Source organism: Spea bombifrons, chromosome 3 (assembly GCF_027358695.1).
Source record: "Spea bombifrons isolate aSpeBom1 chromosome 3, aSpeBom1.2.pri, whole genome shotgun sequence".
Lineage (NCBI taxonomy): Eukaryota > Metazoa > Chordata > Amphibia > Anura > Pelobatidae > Spea > Spea bombifrons.
In genome coordinates this window covers 45,818,678-45,832,118 of record NC_071089.1, presented here as the reverse complement: position 1 = coordinate 45,832,118, position 13,441 = coordinate 45,818,678, and the positions used below count along the sequence as shown (strand labels likewise).

General features: G+C 38.3%; 1 protein-coding gene across 1 annotated transcript in view; it reads right to left on the bottom strand.

Annotated features, from left to right (window-relative positions):
* TMEM200A (transmembrane protein 200A) overlaps window positions 1-12,936 on the bottom strand; it is a 50,721-nt gene extending 37,785 nt beyond the window's left edge. Inside the window, exon 1 of the mRNA XM_053459486.1 lies at window positions 12,843-12,936. The gene's annotated coding sequence lies outside the window, so the exon portion shown is untranslated. The remainder of the gene's footprint in view (window positions 1-12,842) is intronic.
* Between the last annotated feature and the right edge of the window lie 505 nt (window positions 12,937-13,441).

Here is a 13,441-nt window from a genome sequence, read left to right as displayed (position 1 = left end):
TACATTTGTTTTCATATAAACTTTATTTAAAATCAATGAAAAAAAGCCCTCCTTTTCTGAAAAAAATAGATAAGTTGTGTGGTAAACTAAATGAGTGGGAAATCACAGTTGAATTCTGAAAAAAATATGCAGGGCCTTTTAAAGGCACTATTTGGGTATTTTTACAGAACCACCATGTCTAAAAAATGACCATTAGATAAAGGAAAATGGGCTGAAGACACCTAGGAGATGAGCATGGCAACATCTGTAACTACAATACCAATTCTGTAAAACCACACTATGGGAGTAGTAGAAGAAGTCAGAGGTTTCTTTACACTAACTGGAAGGACAGTGAGAAGGTGAGTGAAGGTCAGATACAGATCATTTAATTTGCAGAGATGTTTTATTGCCCCGCTACGTTAATACACCAAATGCATTAACCTAATTAATCAGAACTTTCCCTCTGTTAAGGTTACAGCGATATCTATAATAAGTCATTTCCTGCATGCTGTCTCCTCTGATACTATTAAATTGTCTGAAGGAAGAACCTAACTTTGTATTAGTACAAATGTATGTTCTAAATTTACAGTTAGATTAGCAAGACAACATTTGGGAAAAGTGCTTTTTTACAGATCCATTTCTAGAGTCGTATGCAATAAGAATGAGAGTTATATAAAAATAAGACCCCAGTGCTAATTTCCTGTTAAATTCAAATCGGAGTGCATTTTTCATGGACTCCAGTAGATTTCATTGCATCCAAATCAGCACAGACATTCTCGTCCTTCAGGATGTTTCTTGCATGTTCTCAGTGTAACTCAATTGGAGCTAAAATTAATGGCAGTAACAATCACAAGTTTTGTATCTGAACACTGTTTTCTTCATACACATACGATGAAAAAATTTGAGAAAACTGTCCAATAGCCATGCATGGTCCAAGTTGCATGCTGTTAAATGTACTGAATTCCATGACTAATGGGGCAGGACCTTTTTCAACATTGCCGAGTTCTCCTTTGGGATTATATTCCAGATCCACACATGTGGGTATCTATAGGTAATGCAAGTGTGAAACCTGTACTTTTCACAAGTCTTATGGCTAGGTAGGTGAGAGAGACCATATTTACCTGATTTATTGGATACCAAATTTGACTAGTATCTGGAACAACATATTTATTCTGTTTATTTTATTCACATTAATATAACATTTTCTTGGGAGGGGAAAGGATTGAAATTACAAAATATCCTAAAGGGCAGAGAAATTCTTCATTTTTCTGAACGGCATGAGAAGTTTCTGTATCCAAATATTGTTCAGTAGTTTATACCTTTAGGGACCAATATACACATGTCTTAGTAACAAAATGTGTGCATGGAAACAATGTTAAGGGGGTTATTTTGAAGTTTTATGACATGCTATAATCCACTTCAAACTTCCCTTCATGTTGCAGAGAACCATCTCCAGGTTAATTTTTCAGTAGCAGAATGGCGAAAGGCATCAGCTAATATATATTAGGAATTTCGCATTGGGAATTTAATAGGAAAGTTTGAAAAACCTGCTTTAGAGGTTGCCAGGGTAGCAGCACGATGGCACATTTTTCGTGGTACTGCCTTTAGATAAAACTATTTTGGTTTACAGTGTTAACATTGTTTAATGCAAGCTTTCCTACACTAGTGCAAATATCACGTGCATTATTTCTATTTGATATGTTACCAGAGGAACTAAACTAAAACTGACTATGCCTGTTAAGAACATTCTGTAAATATGTACATACTACTGGCATACTGGCAGCAAAATTACCAGCAATTGGAAGTCTACAAATATTTTAGCTTTGCAGCAGGTAGTAGCATTGGTGGAAGAAAATGATGCCTAAAAATACTCATGGCTACCAATGTAATTGCAAAATATATAAAGGCTTAGAACATTTGGCATTTATATGTGAAGTCTATTATTAATAGGGTTTGTAGAGTTGTAGTTTTAAAATTAAATAGAATGGAAGCTGAAGGAACTCCTGAAGGAACTTTCAGAAATAATCTGCCGAGGCAGGTAATGGTTCATTTTTCTTTCTGAATCCCCTTTGCCCACTTCTCCACCCCTTGCTCATTCTGATTATATGCACAGCTTCTCCGCACTGTGCGCCCATTGAGGAGACGATTTTCAGGTTTTGTGGGGAAAGGACTTTTAATTTAAACACTATTATTTGGATTAACTCATTTCTAGGATAAGCTTTCAAAAGTACCAAAATCCTCTGTGTCAAGATGTACTGAATTGGTCATAAAGAGTATTTACTTATGAAGATAGTTGCAGAAAGAATAACAGAAAAAGCAATGTAAGCAAAGTAATTATTTTTCTCTCCAACAAAATTCAACTTGACCTGAACAGAACACAACTCCGGAAAGCATGTCACGTAATATTATTTTTTTTTATTTATTGTTTTACAGTATCTCACAAAAGTGAGTAAACCCCACACATTTTTGTTAATATTTTATTATATCTTTTCATGTGACAACACTGAAGAAATGACACTCTGCTACAATGTAAAGTAGTGAGTGTACAGCCTGTATACCAGCGTAAATTTGTTGTTCCCTCAAAATAACTCAACACACAGCCGTTAATATCTAAACCTTGGCAATAAAAGTAAGTACACTCCTATATGGAAATGTCCAAATTGGGCCCAAAGTGTCAATATTTTGTGTGGTCACCATTATTTTCCAGCACTGCCTTAACCCCCTTGGGCATGGAGTTAACCAGAGCTTCACAGGTTGCCACTGGAGTCCTCTTCCACTCCTCCATGACAACATCATGGAGCTGGTGGATGTTAGAGACCTTGCGCTCGCCCACCTTCCGTGGGCCTTCACAGATGCTCAATAGGTTTAAGGTCTGGAGACATGCTTGGCCAGTCCATCACCTTTACCCTCAGCTTCTTTAGCAAGGTAGTGATCGTCTTGGAGGTGTGTTTGAGGTCGTTTGGGATCATGTTGGAATACTCCCCTGTGGCCCAGTCTCCGAAGGGAGGGTATCATGCTCTGCTTCAGTATGTCACAGTACATGTTGGCATTCATGGTTCCCTCAATGAACTGTAGCTCTCCAGTGCCGGCAGCACTCATGCAGGCCCAGACCATCACACTTTTCTTAGTACTCCTCACCTGGTTGCCGCCACACCCGCTTGACACCATCTGAACCAAATACGTTTGTCTAGGTCTCATTGGACCACAGGACATGGTTCCAGTAATCCATGTCCTTAGTCTGCTTGTCTTCAGCAAACTGTTTGCAGGATTTCCTGTGCATCATCTATAGAAGAGGCTTCCTTCTGGTTGATGCCGTGAGCGGCATATGGTCCAAGCACTGACAGGCTGACCCCCCACCCCTTCAACCTCTGCAGCAATGCTGGCAGCACTCATACGTCTATTTCACAAAGACAACCTCTGGATATGATGCTGAGCATGTGCACTCAACTTTGTTGGTCGACCATGGCAAGGCCTGTTCTGAGTGGAACCTTTCCTGTGAAACCGCTGTATGGTCTTGCCCACCGTGCTGCAGGTCAGTTTCAGAGTCTTGGCAATCTTCTTATAGCCTAGGCCATCTTTATGTAGAGCAACAATTCTTTTTTTCAGATCCTCAGAGAGTTCTTTGCCATGAGGTGCCATGTTGAACTTCCAGTGACCAGTATGAGAGAGTGTGAGAGCAGTAACATCAAATTTAACATACCTGCTCCCCATTCACACCTGAGACCTTGTAACAATAAGGAGTGACATGACACCGGGAAGGGGAAATGGCAAATTGGGCCCAATTTAGACATTTGCACTTAGGGGTGTATTTTGAGGGGACAGTAAATTTACACTGTTATACAGGCTGTACACTCACTACTTTACATTGTAGCAGAGGGTCATGTCTTCAGTGTTGTCACATGAAAAGATATAATAAAATATTTATAGAAATGTGAGGGGTGTACTCACTTTTGAGAGATACTGTATATAGCGCCATCAAATTCCATAGTGCTGTACAATGGGTGGACAGAACAAAACAAGTAGTATATAATATAACAATTTGACTTACAGAGACAACAGGGGAGGAGGGCCCTGCTCAAACGAGCTTACAATCTAGAGTAATATGCACTGTCTCTCCACATAAAACTACTAGCTATTCCTGAAGTACTCCTCTTTTGTAACATAACTATTCCACCAATAATGTTTACAAATGTAAACTATTTTGAGAGCTTAATATCGTGCACATTTTATTTCAATGGATCTTTTAATACAAGTACAGTATATATTGTGTAAAGGTAAGTAACAACATCTCAACAATATACAGTAGATATTGCCATTTTTATAAATGCACTTATATGTGATGCATCTTCTGCAAGCAACTAAACTGGAATAATTTTGTAAGCCTATACAGTTTTTCATATTAATAATCACCCTATATTTTGGGGTAGGCAGCAACAGGATTTCTTGGCAGACATTCCCGTAAATGACTCATGAAAGACTTCCTCGACCCTTGTCCCACAATGTAGCCCTCAGGTGGTAACATGATCTGATGATGATGTCTATGCACTTACTGACAGGAAAATGATACTATTGGGCTAGCTGCTTTGGTAGTTTAAGCCACTGGAGTGTGCTGACCTATGCTACTAGGCTGAGGGCAGCAGAGCCAAGGGGTCCTTGTTAGGTAGTCAGACTTTGCATTGCTGTTACCGAATGGGTCTACTTGGCTTTACCTGACACCAATCCCCCCCCCATCCCTGGCTAGCAGTTGCCCCGTAACAGGATATTACGGGAAAAAGGTCAAGAAAGTAATTCATGAAGCATTTACGGAAATGTCTGCCAAGAAATACCGATGAAAAATGAAGGGTAATAATAAATATAAAAACTGGCCAGGCTTACCATGTATTAGTGCATTTATTGAAATGGTAACCTCTATATTGTTGAAATATTATTACCTACCTTTACACATAATATCCCAGAACATATCTCTTTGTGGACTATATTTCTAGACATGCATTTAAAGGGCCACTATCATGTATAATTCTGTCTTGTAGTCCAATAGGCAATACAAGTATTCTAGATCATACATATCTCAGACTTGTGAATGTCTGAGAGAAAGTGAAGGTTTGTTTCTTTACATATTATTTCTGTTTATACTTTTTATCTGTTTCACAAAAGGGCATTAAAGTAGTTTCCTCATTAAATTGCAAGATTGAAAAGGTAATATAATTATAACCTGTACTAATATCATGTTGAGCTGGTGGGTTAATAATTTATTCACTATCCTGAGTATTAAAGCGATGATCAACCATCATAATCCACTCTGATATGATATGTATATAATATACAGTACTGTGTAATTGTTTTGGGCTGCAAAGTAAGAATGCTTTTAATTGTTAATAGTTTGCAGAAGAAACATCTTAATCAAATAAATATTTGGTGTGACCACCCTTTGCCTTCAAAACAGCATCAGTTCCAGTTCTTGTAAGTACACTTGCTCAAAGTCAGGGATTTGTAGGCGTATATTTAAGCGTATGATTACAAAATTATACCAAACAGATGCTAATGATCATTAATTTAATATGAAGGTTTAAACACAATCATTAACCGAAACAGAAACAATGTCAAAGGAAAAACTGGGTAAGGAACAGCCACACCCACTAAACTCACTAAGGTGAGGCTGCTGAAGACAGTTTAATGTCAAACGTCACACATGGCAAGACTGAGCACAGCAGCAAGGTCTCTCCCAGGCACAAGTTTCATGGGTTTCTAGATATTCTGTCCAAGCTCTTTTGAAGAAGCACACAGAATCGGGCTATGAGGGCCATAAAAACAGTGGTTTGATTTAGATTTTTGTTCTGTTCTCTCACTTTGCATTTTGTTAAATGATAAAAATAAACTATTAACATGTCTATTTGTGAAAGCTTTACTTTACTTTACTGCATTTTTTTCACACCTTCTTAAAACTTTTGCACAACACTATTTATGACATCTTAGTGGTCCCTGTTGCAAGCCGATAGGGGGATTCTGCAGATGCCACCATATGCATTTCCCGCTTTCCCCAACCCCTTAGCTTTGCTGAGTGTTAGTTGTGTGCAGCCAACAGGTGGTCAGCTCCAGCACTGGCTTTGTGGGTGTCTAAGCATATGTGTGGAAAGCACTCCCATGTGGCTTATTTGCAAACAAGGAAATGTTTGATTTTTGTAGTTACCATACTGCATATGCCTTGTTCTATGAGAAACTGATTATGTAATATAACTTGCATAAATAAACACACATATACATAAGATAGAAACTTCAAACCATTCTTCAAAAAAGACTGTCCTTTAATCTTCTGTAGATAAGATTTACTTGTATTCATATTGTTTTTAATCTCCTAAAAAAAAGTCACAATACTTCTATTTTTATCTCCTATTGTTTTTCTTGGGAGACAGACCTGGCATGGGGAGCATTTAAACGTAGGCAATATATTTATTTGATATGAAAAAAGTGAAGAACGGTGCACATGGAAACAAGCAGAAAAAAATATATAGTATAAAGGTATTTAAATTTGACATTTAAAAAGTATCTCTATAATGTAGGTACTGACTTAAATACAGGATTTTATAGAATAAAGGGAAAAAGCATCATACTCCTGTTTACCCAGCATCAGCATTAAAACAACTGTATTCCCTGTGGTTTCAGATTTTTGTAATGCATGTTAAATTGTCCTACATATTTTTAATTTCTATTTAAACAAGGATCCATTACTCAAAAGATAATTTTGCTTCCTATATAAAAGCTGTGTACTTCCAGAAACATATATACCACTGAGTTGCCTTTAGCAGTGTTATTAGCATACATTTCCATAATTCACTCATAGAAAGATAATGATTCACAATAATTGTATTCTTGCATGGAGTCAATATCTTTTTAGCTGATATTAATGCTATTTCTACATGCTGAATTAAACAGTATAATATATATATATATACGACTAAATATAAAGCTATATATCCCGGCCAAAAAAAGAGTACTATTTAGTAGACTTGTGCATTCGTCTTCGGGCGAACATGGAAACGAACACGAAGAGTGCGTTTTCGTGTTCGTTCCGAAGACGCGCCGAAGAGAAGACGGCGGCGGTAAAACGTAGGCGAAGACACACACCATGAAGATCTTCGTGATTGTCTTCGTCTTCGTCTACCATTCTTCCCCCCCTCTTCTAACTTACCTTGTCTTCGCGGCATCGCGGCATCGCGGCAGTTCCCGGAAGTTCGCTGTCACGGGTTACAGGGCAGTGCGAATGAGCCTATTGGTCGCCTACAGGGACCTCCTCTGGCATCAACCAATTGGTTGATGCCAGAGGAAGACCCTGCAGGTGAACAATAGGCTCACTCGCACGGTCTTTGTAACCCCTGACAGCGAACCTATGGATTTCCACTCCCGTTAACCCCTTCGATGCTGCGTTATCTAACACAGCATCGAAGGGGTTAACGGGAGCGGAAATCCATAGGTTAAAGGGCCGTGCAAGCGACCAATAGGCTCACTTGCATGGCCCCTTAACCCTTTAAAAAACAAAGTTAACCCCTAACTAATTGAACAGGGAGGGAGACCAGTGGGATCTGCCGGGTAAGTTGCAGCATTGAGGTTTTAAAACCCCAATGCTGCAACTTACCCTGCCGATGCCACTGATCTCCCTCCCTGTTCAATTAGTTAAATGTCCGTACGAGCGACTTTATTGGTCGCTCGTACGGACATTTAACCCGGCACATACTAACTAATTGAACAGGGAGGGAGACCAGTGGCATCGGCAGGGTAAGTTGCAGCATTGGGGTTTTAAAACCCCAATGCTGCAATTTACCCTGCCGATGCCACTGATCTCCCTCCCTGTTCAATTAGTTAAATGTCCGTACGAGCGACCAATAAAGGGAGGGAGGGAAATCATAGCTTTTATTAAATAAGTAAAAATACTTTTTCCCTATAGGGTCATCTTATATTCAGGCTTTTTCTTTTTTTCCTAAATTAATATTCAGATTTGGGTATGTATTTGGGTGTCAGTGTGGCAGAGCCTGTCCTGGTGTGTGTGTGTGTGTGTGTGTGTGTGTGTATTTGGGTGTCGGTGTGGCAGAGCCTGTCCTGGTGTGTATGTTTTGGTGTCGGTGTGGCAGAACCTGTCCTGGTGTGTGTTTGGGTGTGTCTGTGTGGTAGAGCCTGTCCTGGTGTGTGTGTTTGGGTGACGGTGTGGCGCAGCCTGTCCAGGTATGTGTTTAGGTGTTTGTGTGGCAGAGCCTGTCCTGGCGTGTGTGTCTGGGTGTCAATGTAGCAGAGCCTGTCCTGGTGTGTGTATCTGGGTGTCGGTGTGTGCACTGTACTTACTGTAGTAATAAATTGATTTATGGTGGTGGTATTAATAGCCAAAAGTTTCTTACAAGAATATTATGAAGAATAATCTGATCACTGTTTTGTTCCACTGAATAAAATGGAGCTTTTTCATCTATAAATTTCTGCAGTAGCACATGTTTTAATTCCATTATGTCTAATGTATTTAATTTATTAGGGCCTTTTAACACTTTTGCTTTATGGCATTTTAATACAAATAATGTGATAAAAAGAATGTTTTATAGTCATTTGTATGGCAAATAGTGTGACTCGGGTATGTGTAAGGGGTGCGTGTGAGTACAAGAGCTTGACCGCGAGAAAAACTATATGGGGCTGGTCTCCAAATGTTTTCAGGGCTGCTTTTCATTCCTAGTCCAGCCCTGAGACTTGCCAGCTGTAAAAAATAAATTTCACGAATGAACATAAAACATTTATGTTCTAGGGCAATAAATGTGTGTATGCTATATCTGCACTGTAAATGGTTGGATTTTATTTTTTTATTTTATTTCAACAGTACTCTCACTTTAATACTGGGAAGATTCACATTGCTACCATGCCCATAACGCAGTGCTGTGAAAAGTGGAGGAGGTGCCCACAAAAATTTCAGATTGTCTCATGCTTAGCCTAAGGAAGCTTAGGTGCTGTGCCCCACATAATCCATTCCCATTTGTGATTCTGTAGTTATTTCTGTGATTTTGCAGTACAGCTTCTTCAGTAGCAAGAGCTTGGCTGGCTGGCTCTGCATAATACATGATTAATTCAGTGAGATTTCTTGACAGTCACATTAAACTGAACCATGTACAGAGGCAGCTCACCACTCCGTGCAGAAGAAACTAGCATGGAGTGGTGTTTCTCAATGCAAACAAAAGAGGTTAGATACAATTACCAATCGTTAGCAACTTCACCATCAAATTAATGCTTTAGTAAATAAATTTCACTATGCCATACTCAGACATTACAAATGATGGGCAGATACATAGGAGAAATGCCACCTGAGCATAGAACTAAAAGCTCCTCTTATACCAAGGAACTTCCTAGGGTTGGCTGCCCAGAGCTTCCCCTCTTCAGGTGGTGTGGTTGCTATCAGCAGATGGGCTAGTCTCAGTTACACTGCATTCCCTTTGTAAGCAGACTGCAATTAGTAATCTAGCAGGGCTGCCCTCAGGGTATACCTGATGGTTTACACATATTGGCTCTAGCTCTATACGTTTACATATACACACTGACTCTAACACTACAATGCAGTGCACACACACTATGCTCCCTTATCTCCTGAAGGCCTGTCTCATCTGGAGCTGGCACTTTAAATGAACATGCTGGACACCTCGGTTACCGGGCACGGCTGAACATTGGGGCCTGGCTTCTCTGCTCTTAAGAGTGCAAGGAGGCCAGGCCCAGATGGTGGCCCTGCATCTTAATTTAAGGTTCAATACACTAAGTAAGATCCATGTAATGGAGTTAACAGATTAAATGTATTAAATGTATTAAAGCCCAATATATATATATATATATATATATATATATATATATATTACACACACACACACATGATTATTTATTCCCATTCATTTACTTTTCATGTTGTTGAGATGGCAGTTGTTTTGTTCAAGCAGTCTTTATGGGTTGGTTGGGTGAAGAGAAATGTATCTCAGTTTACATTAGGTGAACTTTTACATTTCCCAAAAATAATGATAAATGAAAAAGGAAAGCAGTAAATAATTTTCTTATGCCAAAAGCTGTGAAGTCAAGATTCCACTTTTAACACCTTAATGCACTAAGGTTGTACTTCATTACTATGAAGTTGTCCAAATGTTCCTTTGGATATAATAGTTTGTCTTAAGTATTTTCCGCTGCCACTACATGGGTGGGATCATCTTGTCCAAGAACAGCCTTGAGTTCCTCTCTCTCAGCATAAACTTGCAACACTCCTTCTGTGGTGACAGACAAAGTGTAAGGGTGCTGAGTGCAAGTGCTGGTTACAATTTAATACAGTCTGAATGCCCTAACTCCAGTTCAGGCATTCTCTTTAAGCACTGTCACTGAAGAAATGAGAAGAGATTCCAGAGAGGCTCTCCAGATCTTTTTTTGGATCTCGTATGATTCCACACCCATTGGCTGATCACAGTTACTGTGATCAGTAATGGTTATCTGCTAGCATTTTTATGACTGATATAGTTAATAATCAGAATCTGGGTCACGTGTAATCAAGCAGAGATTTAAACTATTACATACTATTAATTGATGTCGTTTTTTAGGCTCATCCAAACAAGTGTGAGCAGGAGTCAGAAGTATATAGGCCACAGGGATTTTTCAACATAGTACATAGTACACAATATCTTACTAATACTACTGAATGTTATAACACTATTAAATAATTGAATAATATTAAAGCCTAATAGTGATAAAGAGTAGACTTGCGCATTCGTACGACAGCGTTTTCATGCCAAATTTTACCGCTTCATCCATTCGTATTAGTAACAAATGAACAAAAGAAACGAAAACATATGTGCGCAATACAAAAATCTTTGTTCATTCGTTCGCCGCTAACACAAAATGAACACAAAAGTGTCCTTTGATTATATCAAATGTTTGATGGAATGCAAACAGCACAGACCAGACATGGGACTGACTAAAATGTTTTGCATTTACCTAAGATAAAAAATGTCTTATACTCTATTGTCAAAATAGTCTATTTTTCATTATAAAAAAAAATTACAATGCTCACATTTTTTATTCCTCTTGTGACATTTTACATTCAGTTCTGCCTATCAAATGTGTAATATCTAGGGTGTAAGGTATTTTTAAATGGGTTAAGATTTTATTTCCAGTTAGAGTGACAGTTCCCAAACAGGAACCTCCAACTCCTGACAACCTGAAATCATGTAAACTCATAGTGTAACCAGTGAGGCTCATGACCACTTGTGACTCCATATCTTTGTGGTCTCATAGACAGTTAGGTGCAGCATAGATCTTCGCAAATCGCAATACAAGTTCAACATCTGTCACCCTATATATTTTGCTGCATTCTTTATATATATATTTTAATAATATGAATTGCGTAACTGTGATGTTTGTCAAGTATGCATAGGATTTCTTTTATTCATGAACGTCTCTGAATAGTAATAGTACTAGGATAGTGTGGGGAACGTAAATAAGTTCATAAGAAGCACCAGTTTCTTTAGATCATGGTTGATCTCCCACTATTTCAATGTCATGTAAATGTTATGTTATTCTATACTCCAACAAAAATATATTTATATGTAAGTGTGTGTGATTGTGTACCATGTCATTTTTCCCAGGAACCAAGCAAACCATTGTTTGACATGCCTCTGCTTTACCTAACAATACATTATACAGATTCTTAGATAATGCTGTGCTTTAGAGACTCATTTTCATGCTGAGAGATTTATTCACACTTTGATATGTTCACCCCATAGAATAAGACAGGAAACAGAGATTTCTCTGAGGAAATTAAGCTCTTCAATTTATCAGCACTAAGGGAACTGCTACAGCTGTCTCCTGGAAACCAGTGTGGTATTAATAGTTACCAAATTTTCCAGTGACCCTTTTTGTGACCTCTCTTTACCTAGTAATCAGTTACTGACACCTGTGGCCACTCTTGTGTGCCAAAAACCACAAATATTTGACAGTGATCTATAAATAGCATGTTATTATTTCATACCAACATATCACTAATTTGTGGACACAGTGACTCAATCAGATCATGCTTAATGCATATTCTGCATGTATGGGATCATCACAACTGCTACACATTTTACAAGTTTTTTTTTTGTTGTTTTTTTTACCAAATAGAAATACTGCAAAAATTAAATTAAACAATTTACTAAAGTTGTCTTAGATATAAAGGCCGGTATTTTAATTTAATGAGTTTATGATCATGACTATAGGTTTGTCATATTAAGAAATTAACTAATACTACCTCAATACATGATGCAATAGTTGTGACTGTACATGGTATTGTTTGTCTTGTTCCAGAGATATGTTAATACACAGACATTAAAAAACAAATTATCCTATGTTAAAATAGCAATAATAGGCATCATGAATTCTAGTTTTCAGCAAAGTGCCAGTGATTTTAAGTGTATAACACACCTTTAAATTTCTACATTTTTAAATGACACATGGAACCTTTGAAATCCAATACATCTTATTCTGAAATCCAATCCAGCTCTAGGGAAATGTCAATCCCAAAAGGCCTGTTAGCCTGAAGAATAACACCACAATGGAAAATTTGTAGGACTCATCTGACCTCCTGGTGGTTTCACATAAAAAACAAAGAGAAGATGAAGGTGGGGAAAAATTCTTCACAATCCTCTCATTCTGTAACCCCCTGAAAATTTTAAAATTGGCATTCTCTTGATCTAATATATTACTGAAGAAGACTCGAGCTTTGCAAGCTGATTCTGGTGTTCCCATGTGACCCATTGTACCTGCAACATTTATTTAATTACACACATTGCAGCTGTCACTTCAATAAATAAACAAATAATGAATAAAGGGTGTCTCACCTTTACATGGTGAAAGAGCACCCTCAACAAGGCTGGTCCCCTTTGACCACATGGATGAGGGACTTTTCTAGTTCAAGTGGTGAACTACCTGTAGCCCAGGTTCTGACATATGGCAAAGCATCCAGCAAATGAGTCCCAAGACTGAATTGTACTCCAAGGTCCAGACTGTGGCTTCAGGTGGGGGAAACCTTTAGGAACCCAGGTTCTCCATGATTAACGTGAGTAAGGACCAAAGGATTTAAGTGCAGGTTGGTTCAAAGTGAACTGCTGAGCAGGAGATAGTTAAGTGATGGGAAATTGAGAATGCAAGCCCATCTCACAGTGTGTATGGAATCCACAAAAGAATCAGAATCCTTGGGGACAAGACACAGGAAATTAGATCTATAAAAAGAAAAAAGAAAGAACCAATGACTGCCTGGACCAGAGCCAGATTTCATACTAAAGCGGACATAATCCAGTTGCGATACTGTTTAGAACATTTTTGTTGCATTCAAAGTTAACAATTCCTTACTATGTATCATAAATATAATACATGTTTTTTATGTAAGCAACGAAGTCCAAAAGTAAGTATTAAAATGATGTAACGAAATTGTACAAAC